The 9,491-nt window shown below is 45.1% G+C and overlaps 1 protein-coding gene across 1 annotated transcript in view; it reads right to left on the reverse strand.

Annotated features, from left to right (window-relative positions):
- The window catches only part of LOC138288593 (uncharacterized), a 284,413-nt gene extending 281,475 nt beyond the window's left edge, over positions 1 to 2,938 (reverse strand). Inside the window, exon 1 of the mRNA XM_069230092.1 lies at positions 2,723 to 2,938. The gene's annotated coding sequence lies outside the window, so the exon portion shown is untranslated. The remainder of the gene's footprint in view (positions 1 to 2,722) is intronic.
- Between the last annotated feature and the right edge of the window lie 6,553 nt (positions 2,939 to 9,491).

Below are 9,491 nucleotides of genomic sequence, written 5' to 3' on the forward strand. Positions count from 1 at the left end.
AATTTCTTGGTCTCTTCCAGGGGAACCCACAAACTCTGGGTTCCTTTAGAATCCCTTGGATGTTGGATAAAAAAGGACACAAATGTGGCGTGGGTAGCTTATGTGGACAAAAAGTTATGAGGGCCTAAGCGCAAACTGCCGCAAATTGCCAAAAAAAGGCCTGCCACCTGAGGGGAAAAAGGCCTGGCAGCAAAGGAGTTAATGGAAGAGAAATGCTCACTTTCTAAAAGTGGCATTTCTAAAATAGTAATGTAAAATCCAACCTCACCAATAAACAGCATTTTCTATTACCATTCTGACCATATTAAACATGACCTGGTTACCCCGTTCTGATCAGAATCTACCACTCAAACAGGATATGAGGGTAGCCCTAATGCTATTCTATGAAAGGAGCAGGCATCACAGTAGTGGAAAAGGAATTTAGGAGTTTTCCACTACCAGGACATATAAAAAACACATGTACTGCCTTTTTTCTACATAGCACCCTGCCCTATGGGTTATCTGGGCCACCTTAGGGGTGACTTCTATGGAGAAAAAGGGGAGTTTTAAGGCTTGGCAAGTACTTCTAAATGCCAAGTCGAAGTGGCAGTGCAACTGTACACAGAGGCCTTGCAATGGCAGTACTGAGACACGGTTAAGGGGCTACTTATGGGATTGGCACAACCAGTGCTGCAGGCTCACTAGTAGCATTTAATTTACAGGCCCTAGGCACACGTTGTGCTCTTTACTAGGGACTTACAAGCAAATCAAATATGCCAATTGGGTATGAACCAATGTTACCATGTTTGTTGGGAGAGAGCATATTCACTTTAGCACTGGATAGCAGTGGTAAAGTGCACAAAGTCCTAACACCAGCAAACACAGTGTCAGAAAAGTGGAGGGAGGCAGGCAAAAAGTTGGGGGATGACCACCCTGAGGCTGTCAGGTCTAACAGCATCTGTCCCTGGGCGTCAAAATATCCCCTCATCACAGTGAGGAACCAAGGCTGCGCTCCTGTAAATTAACGCATCACCTTGCAGCATGTATGCCATGCCAGATAATCTGACTCAGCACCTTTTTTTTTCAATGCATCTCCTCCTCTGTGGCCCCTGTGTGTCATTATTTTTGACACATCACAGGTACTCTGTGTCACAAGCATACAACTACTGATTCTTAAGGATTTAAAAAGTGATATCTCAACTTGTGCATATTGGATTTTTGTTGTTTTGGTCTTCTTTTATTCAGATAAATATCTATTTTTCTAAACCTGTGTGGTGTACATTTGTGGTGTTTTCATTATGTTAAGGTATGAGTTATTGCACAAATACTTTACTTGTTGCCGTCTAAGTTAAGCCTGTCTGCTCTGTGCCAAACTACCAGAGGGTCTGGGATCGCGATGGAGATGTTTGGTCCAGATGTAGGGTTTGCCCATGTCTCTGTTAAGAAGGCAATGTCTGGACGAGTGGAGTTGATCAGGTCCCAGAGCTCGGTGGTGTGCTTATGGAGGGAGTGAATATTCAGAAGGAGGCAACTTATGAGTTTGTAGTGGGTGTCAGTGGTTTCAGGTTTAGGGTGTTCCAGTTGTCTGTTGTGGCTGAAACTGAGGTTGCAGTTCCGGCATGATAAAGGTCCATGGGTGTCCTTAGGAGATGCGGTGCAGCGTATCTTATTGTCTTGGCATCGTAATGGAGGGTGGCCAGGGAGTAGACCATCAGAGATTCAGGGTTCCTGGCACTGGGCGTGGTTCAGACGCTGATGGGCACAGCCAGGCTTGCATTTTGCACATCCGCGCTGCAGTCACCATTAAGAAGGGGAAGGAGGTCGGGGGGTCCAATCAGCTGGGAAGCAGGAGTGCGGGAAAAGCACTTTGCCGAAGTAGAGAAGGGCCACAGGGGCAGCAGCGGTGGGGAAGGGAGTGGGGAGCAGAAGAAAAGAAAAGAGGGGGGACAGAAAGAAGGAAGACAATAGAAAAACAAGGTGAAAGCAGAGGAAAAAGCAGAAGTATAAAGGCAGGAGTAAAGAGAGACAGAGATACTTAGTGTGAGGCCACTAGGCCACCAGGGATGAGGCACAGGCAGGAGCCTACGGGGGGAGGAGGACCTTGAACCGAGAGTCAGGCATGGTACAGCCTTAGGCCTACCCTAGGGGTGACTTACATGTACTGTAGTAAAAGGAAAGGTTTAAGCCTGGCAAGTGGGTGCAATTGCCAGGTCGAACTAGCATTTTATATCTACAAAACATCTCAGTGGCAGGTCTGAGACAGGTTTACATGGCTACTCAAGTGGGTGGCACAATCAGTGCTGCATGTCTACTAGAAGCATTACATCTACAGGTCCTGGGCACCTCTAGTGCGCTTTACTAGGGACTTTCCAGTAATTCACATATGCCAATCATATAGAAATCCAATCACCAACCCAATCTAAACAGAGAGCACTTGCACTTTAGCACTGGTGAGCAATGGTGAAGTACCCAGAGTCCTAAAACCAGCAAAAACTAAGTTCAGCACAGGATCAAATGCAGGTGATCAGAAGCCAAAAAGACAAGGGAAACCATCCCAAGAGCTGACAGGTCTAACAGAAACAAATTGTGATATTTAAGGGTATAACAAGCATACATTGGTGTTTCCATGGCGGTTTATGCATGCTTCTCCCCCACACTTTTAATATAGAACAAACACACAGATGTTAATAAAGAAATGTAAACAATAAATTACTCAAAAAATAAGACAACATTGTCAACCCACCTATTTTCTGTCCTAATGCGCCTGGTTTGTCCATCTTCATTAAACTCCTTATCCTGAACTTTGGAGGAGTGGCGCACTTTCTTCTCTTCTTATCTCTCTGCTGAAGTTCAGCGTCTCACCTACTTTTACAGTCTTATTTATTTTTTGAGTGCAGTAAATATTAGAATAAGAAAAATCCTGCGGGTAAATTACCTTAAAATCCGTAGCACCGAGGCACATTTAAAAAAATATATCGTGAGCGACGGCAACCTACGTAGTCTAATAAGGAACTAAAATATGCAGTGTGGACTATGGCGATATGAGCACAGTTAGAAAGCTGCATTAACCGGATTGCGCTTCACTTTTTTTTTTAACGACGCACTGATGCAAACCACAATCTGTATGCCTAGCACTGAAACTGTGTTTGGCTTGGTGTTGCTAGAGAGCTGACCAGAATATATTTAATAATTTTAAAAAATCCCGTGTCTCTGTTGGAAAGTAATATCCACTACAAAGGTCACGCCTTTAAAAGATGTGTGAAGTGAAGTGAGAGGCAGAAACCAGGAGGTAGCAGAGCATCATTCAATTCAGTGAAGAACAAGGTCAGCTGCTGGAGATTTACTTGCAGTTCAGCACAGTTGGAGCGAACACAATCACCATGCCTGACTGGCGTCCTGAAGCGGCTTAATTCTGAATAATAATGAAGTGAAATCATCACTCGAGGAAAAGTGTTAGCCCAAGCGGGCAAATGCTGCAATCACGAAAAAATTTCTTGTCGGAAAAAAGCAAAACAGAGTAAAAAGGTTAACTGTGCGCAAGCAGGGGTGCAGTTATGGTTCAGCTCAGAAGAGCAAAACACCTGTTCCTGAGCTTATATGCAAGCGTATAGGTTTAGTGAAATGAGTAAATAGTTATAATTGTGGCTGTAATGGCAAGTACGACTAGTCCCCGTTGGTTAATGTTGTGTTAGAGTTAACTATTGAACACCTCTTGTTGTGTCAGAATAGCTTGCAAATAATAGAAAAAGTGTCTCCGTGGTTTGGGAATTGTTTCCCTCGGAATAATTGAGATCTATAACTCTGGCTTTAGTTGGTACTTTGCTTATTGCCTTTTATTTTACAGTAAGATAAAGCATTGTAAGATGACACACCAGTACTGTGGCCACCTTCAAATAGTTTGGTTACATTTCAAGGAACATAATTTCAAAATAGCCACCGGTCATGTGTGCTCTGGCACGCTGGTCACCTAGGAATTATTTTTCTTGAAGTATAAGAAAAACTATTCCACAATAGTCCCTGCGCATGAGCACGTGTGCACACATGTGCACCCACAGTCGTCCGTCAGAGAACACTTTAAAAAGCCATTTACAAATGTGGAACAGCAAATACAGCGGCAGGTAGCAGGTGGGACAAGAAGGGTCTGAAAACCAAAAAGGTGATATAGGTGGTCATTCTAACCCTGGCGGTAAAAACCGCCAGGGCGAATGACCGCGGTAGCACCGCCAACAGGCTGGTGGTGCACCGCTGGGCATTCTGACCGCGGCGGTTCAGCCGCGGCCAGAAACGGAAAGTCGGCGGTGTACCGCCGACTTCCCGCTGCCCTTGAGAATCCTCCATGGCGGCGGAGCGCGCTCCGCCGCCATGGGGATTCTGACACCCCCTACCGCCATCCTGTTCCTGGCGGGTCTCCCGCCAGGAACAGGATGGCGGTAGGGGGTGCCGCAGGGGCCCCCGTAAGAGGGCCCCAAAAAGAATTTCAGTGTCTGCCTAGCAGACACTGAAATTTGCGACGGGTGCTACTGCACCCGTCGCACTCCAGCAACTCCGCCGGCTCCATTCGGAGCCGGCTTCATCGTTGCTGGGTCTTTCCCGCTGTGCTGGCGGGCGGCCTTTTGGCGGTCGCCCGCCAGCACAGCGGGAAAGCCAGAATGGCCGCCGCGGTCTTGTGACCGCGGTGCGGTCATTTGGCGGTAACCGCATGGCGGGCGGCGACCGCCGCCCGCCGCGGTTAGAATCACCGCCATAGTTTTTATTTTTAAAAAATAAAGAACAGGGTAAGAATGCAGGGGGAAATAGGAAAAGACAGATAGAAAGTAATCCCTCACGCACTGTAATATAATCAGCATCAGCAGTGAATCGAAACAGCCACTACATGGAGGTAATGAAAGGTTCCTTGGCTGGGACAAACACAAGAACAAGCAGTAACAAGTTATTGGGTCAATAGCAGGGAACATAGGCTTTGCTGGTGCAGCTCAGAGCTAAGCATCTGTTTTATGCATCTGTAATGCCTAAAGTGAATTCACTTAACCAGAAATTGCTGAGTTAGTGGCCTATTACCAGCTATCACAGCCAAGAGAAAGAGGCAAACCTTGCTGACTGTTTCCAAATTGTACTATCTGAAAATAATGCACAGACTCACATAACTTGCCTAAAATTGTGCTTGATTCTGTGCAGCGCCAGAAAGCCCTGCATGATAAGGCTCTATATTGGACACAATAACATTTCCAACAGACAGATTGTGCTGCCTGTAGGTAAGACCTCAAAACTGCACCCATTAAGACCACATAACTTATTTTATGCACAACTAGAGACTATGCGCTACATAGCTGCAATATAATAATGTTATTTCATTCACATAAACCATACATTCACATTTGCATAACTCCACAAAGCAACTATTAAAAAGTGAATATAATTAATTTTGAGTTCATTCCATTGATAAAATTAGAAATTGGTCAAAAATATTCAGTGTTTGGTTAATATCAAGTACAGAAGCACCCGTTTAAAAATGTATCTGAAGCAACAAGAAAATGTTGCTCAGTCAGAAAAGAGCGTACATTTTAAATGAAGAATATATGAGTGGGAAATGACCCTCAGAAAGTACTATGTCCCTGATTTAAGAGAGCCTACTGCCACTTTAGCGCCGCCTTAGTGTAATTGTTTTTACTCTAACAAGTCACTAAGATAGCCTTTTCAGCGTGCCATATTTACAAAGTGGTGCATTGCACCACTTTGTAACCCATTGTGTTACATTATGCATGCACCATGCATAATGTATGCAAAGAGGGTTTTCCCCCTTTAGGGGGGCCGAAAAAATGGTGCAAAGAAATCTAAGAGATTTCTTTGAGTATTTTTTTGGCACTTTTAACACCTGCTCAGAGCAGGCGCTAAAGGGGGGGCACTCCACTGTTTACAGTCGGCCCCTATGTACTGTTCAGGGTTAGCAGCAACATTTTGGTTCTAACCCTGACTAGTACATCAATAACGTCAAAAATGATGATGCTATTGCCCCCTACCCTGCCCCATGATGCGCCATATCTTAGATATGGTGCACACGTGGTGGCGGTAGGGGGGCGTAAGTAAAGTGGCACTGCACTGGGTGCAGCGCCACTTTCCTTAAATCTGCCCCTATATGCGCTAGTTTTACTTGCAAATGCGTGGTTATGGAAATACAAATTTCTACAATGTTTGGGCAGCTTTACTAAAGCACCAAAAAGGCCTATATTTACACATTCTAATGCAACTAAAATGAAAACATGTACGCTTTCTCATTAGTTTGCTTAAAAAGAGTATAAGTAGCAAAGCATAACATGGGAACTTCCAAATCAAAATGTATCTCTTTTTTTGGTAAAGCATAAATTGAACAAATCAGAGCAAAATTCTGAACCTTGTATATACTTTCAACAATCTCAGGTAAGTGAAATTCCACTAAAGGTATGAAAACGGGCTCTCATGTGTCCCTATCTGTAGACTTGCAGAGGGCGCTACACAGACAAATCAGACAAATCAGACAAATCAGAGGAGATATGATATTTAATACTAAGGGGGTGATTCTGACCCCGGCGGTTCACTACCGCCGGGGCCAGGGTCGGCGGGAGCACCGCCAACAGGCTGGCGGTGCCCCGCAGGGCATTCTGACCGCGGCGGTTTTGCCGCGGCCAGACGTGGAAAACCGGCGGTCTCCCGCCGGTTTTCCGCTGCCCTGGGAATCCCCCATGGCGGTGCAGCTTGCTGCGCCGCCATGGGGGATTCTAACAGCCCATACCGCCATCCTGTTCCTGGCGGTTCTCCCGCCAGGAACAGGATGGCGGTATGGGTTGTCATGGGGCCCCTGGGGGCCCCTGCAGTGCCCATGCCAATGGCATGGGCACTGCAGGGGCCCCCGTAAGAGGGCCCCACTTTGTAGTTCAGTGTCTGCATTGCAGACACTGAAATACGTGACGGGTGCCACTGCACCCGTCGCACCTTCCCACTCCGCCGGCTCAATTCTGAGCCGGCGTCCTAGTGGGAAGGGTTTTTGCACTGGGCTGGCGGGCGGCCTTTTGGCGGTCGCCCGCCAGCCCAGTGCAAAAGCCAAAATACCCTCAGCGGTCTTGCGACCGCGGAGCAGTATTTTGGAGTGGGGAAGTCTGGCGGGCGGCCTCCGCCGCCTGCCAGACTTAGAATGACCCCCTAAGTGTCCTTGACATATCTAATCAGCGTGTGTTTATGAGGCTCCCATGTCCCAGTTCCTCATTGTGGGAAGTATAAATGAGTAGAAGGTGTGGAGCATGTCTTGCAGAAAAACAAGGATTTAGCAATTGCACTGCAAATGACCTGCACAGAACATCATAGGGAAACAGCAGCCAGGTGCATACTTGTGAGAACTCCCCTGCAATAAAAAAGTCTACAAAAGGCCTGTCCAGCGTAGGTACATGAGGGCGAGATCCATGCCATGTTTTCAGCTCATCCACAGAACAATGAACCTACACAAAATCTAAAAGGAACCCATTTATATATACAATATTTTTAATACGTAGCATGGATCCATCGCTGTGGGACCAACTTTGAACACCTCTGCCTTACAGCATTCAAAATTCAGAAAGTGCAGTTGAAATTTTCATTCCTTAATAATATTATGTTCTGTGTTATATTTTATAGTGTGTGAATTGCCAACAGGTTTTGACAAATCATGGCATGGGCACTGCAGGGGCCCCCGTAAGAGGGCCCCACTTTGTAGTTCAGTGTCTGCATTGCAGACACTGAAATACGTGACGGGTGCCACTGCACCCGTCGCACCTTCCCACTCCGCCGGCTCAATTCTGAGCCGGCGTCCTAGTGGGAAGGGTTTTTGCACTGGGCTGGCGGGCGGCCTTTTGGCGGTCGCCCGCCAGCCCAGTGCAAAAGCCAAAATACCCTCAGCGGTCTTGCGACCGCGGAGCAGTATTTTGGAGTGGGGAAGTCTGGCGGGCGGCCTCCGCCGCCTGCCAGACTTAGAATGACCCCCTAAGTGTCCTTGACATATCTAATCAGCGTGTGTTTATGAGGCTCCCATGTCCCAGTTCCTCATTGTGGGAAGTATAAATGAGTAGAAGGTGTGGAGCATGTCTTGCAGAAAAACAAGGATTTAGCAATTGCACTGCAAATGACCTGCACAGAACATCATAGGGAAACAGCAGCCAGGTGCATACTTGTGAGAACTCCCCTGCAATAAAAAAGTCTACAAAAGGCCTGTCCAGCGTAGGTACATGAGGGCGAGATCCATGCCATGTTTTCAGCTCATCCACAGAACAATGAACCTACACAAAATCTAAAAGGAACCCATTTATATATACAATATTTTTAATACGTAGCATGGATCCATCGCTGTGGGACCAACTTTGAACACCTCTGCCTTACAGCATTCAAAATTCAGAAAGTGCAGTTGAAATTTTCATTCCTTAATAATATTATGTTCTGTGTTATATTTTATAGTGTGTGAATTGCCAACAGGTTTTGACAAATCAATAGGAAACTGCCCTAAGAAATGTTTGCCTTAGAACACTCCTTTTTACAAAATGTAAAGCTGTTATCATGCCAACAATTTTTGTTAAGGAGGCAAGTGCAGAACGTTTCGGTGTGGCCTTAGATTGAGCTGTCACCAACCTACACTGATCTAACAAATTAATACATCATGGGCCATATGTACGAACGCTTTTTCCCATAGACACAGAATGGGTAAAAAACTTTGCTACATCTGGCCCCATATTCTTAGTAACCCTAGGTACAGAAAGGAGATGTGGGTTAGCCACATTCAGTCAAGTACGAGTGCCGCAACCATCCCTGCCAAACACATGAGTTTGCTCAGTGATCGCCATTGTAAGTAGTGCAATGATACCTAGCCTCTTTAATATCCTGAAATGATGGGCACTATGAAATAAGTCTACGATGAGATAACTGGGTGTCGTTATCAATATGAGCACAGTAATAAGGACAAACATGCATAACAAATACATGTTTTCACAGAGAAAATTAATTAAAAATGGAAAATAATTCACAGAAATGGATTTGTATCTGAAGCTGGATTATGATGTAAAAAATAGAGACACTTTATACGTTCTACATGTTTTTCAGCAACGTAATGAGCAATCAGACCTGCTTTTTTTGCAAAATACAGTCAAGGCTGAAGAGTTTTACTTGGGGGAAAAATGGACAAGAACGAAATGGAACAATGTACGTTTCACGTTAAAAGGTGGAAGAGTAATGCCCATTTCAAAAGTGTAAAATTATTTGGAAAAGTTATGATCCATTCTTTATATATGTGTTAATTAAACTGTACTGAGAAATATGGCTTCCATTTTAACACTTTTATTATCATAATTTTAATTTCAGAGTAGGGCTTAGGTAAAAAAAATAATATGACAGCATAATTTAGGTTAGTTATTACAAACGGTATACCTTTTAGGAATGTCACCTAATCACTGGATCTTCACAGGTAAGTTGGCCATTAGTCTAGACTACTATCTAGGTAACATCAAAGTGTGAAATGCTAA

Source organism: Pleurodeles waltl, chromosome 4_1 (assembly GCF_031143425.1).
Source record: "Pleurodeles waltl isolate 20211129_DDA chromosome 4_1, aPleWal1.hap1.20221129, whole genome shotgun sequence".
Lineage (NCBI taxonomy): Eukaryota > Metazoa > Chordata > Amphibia > Caudata > Salamandridae > Pleurodeles > Pleurodeles waltl.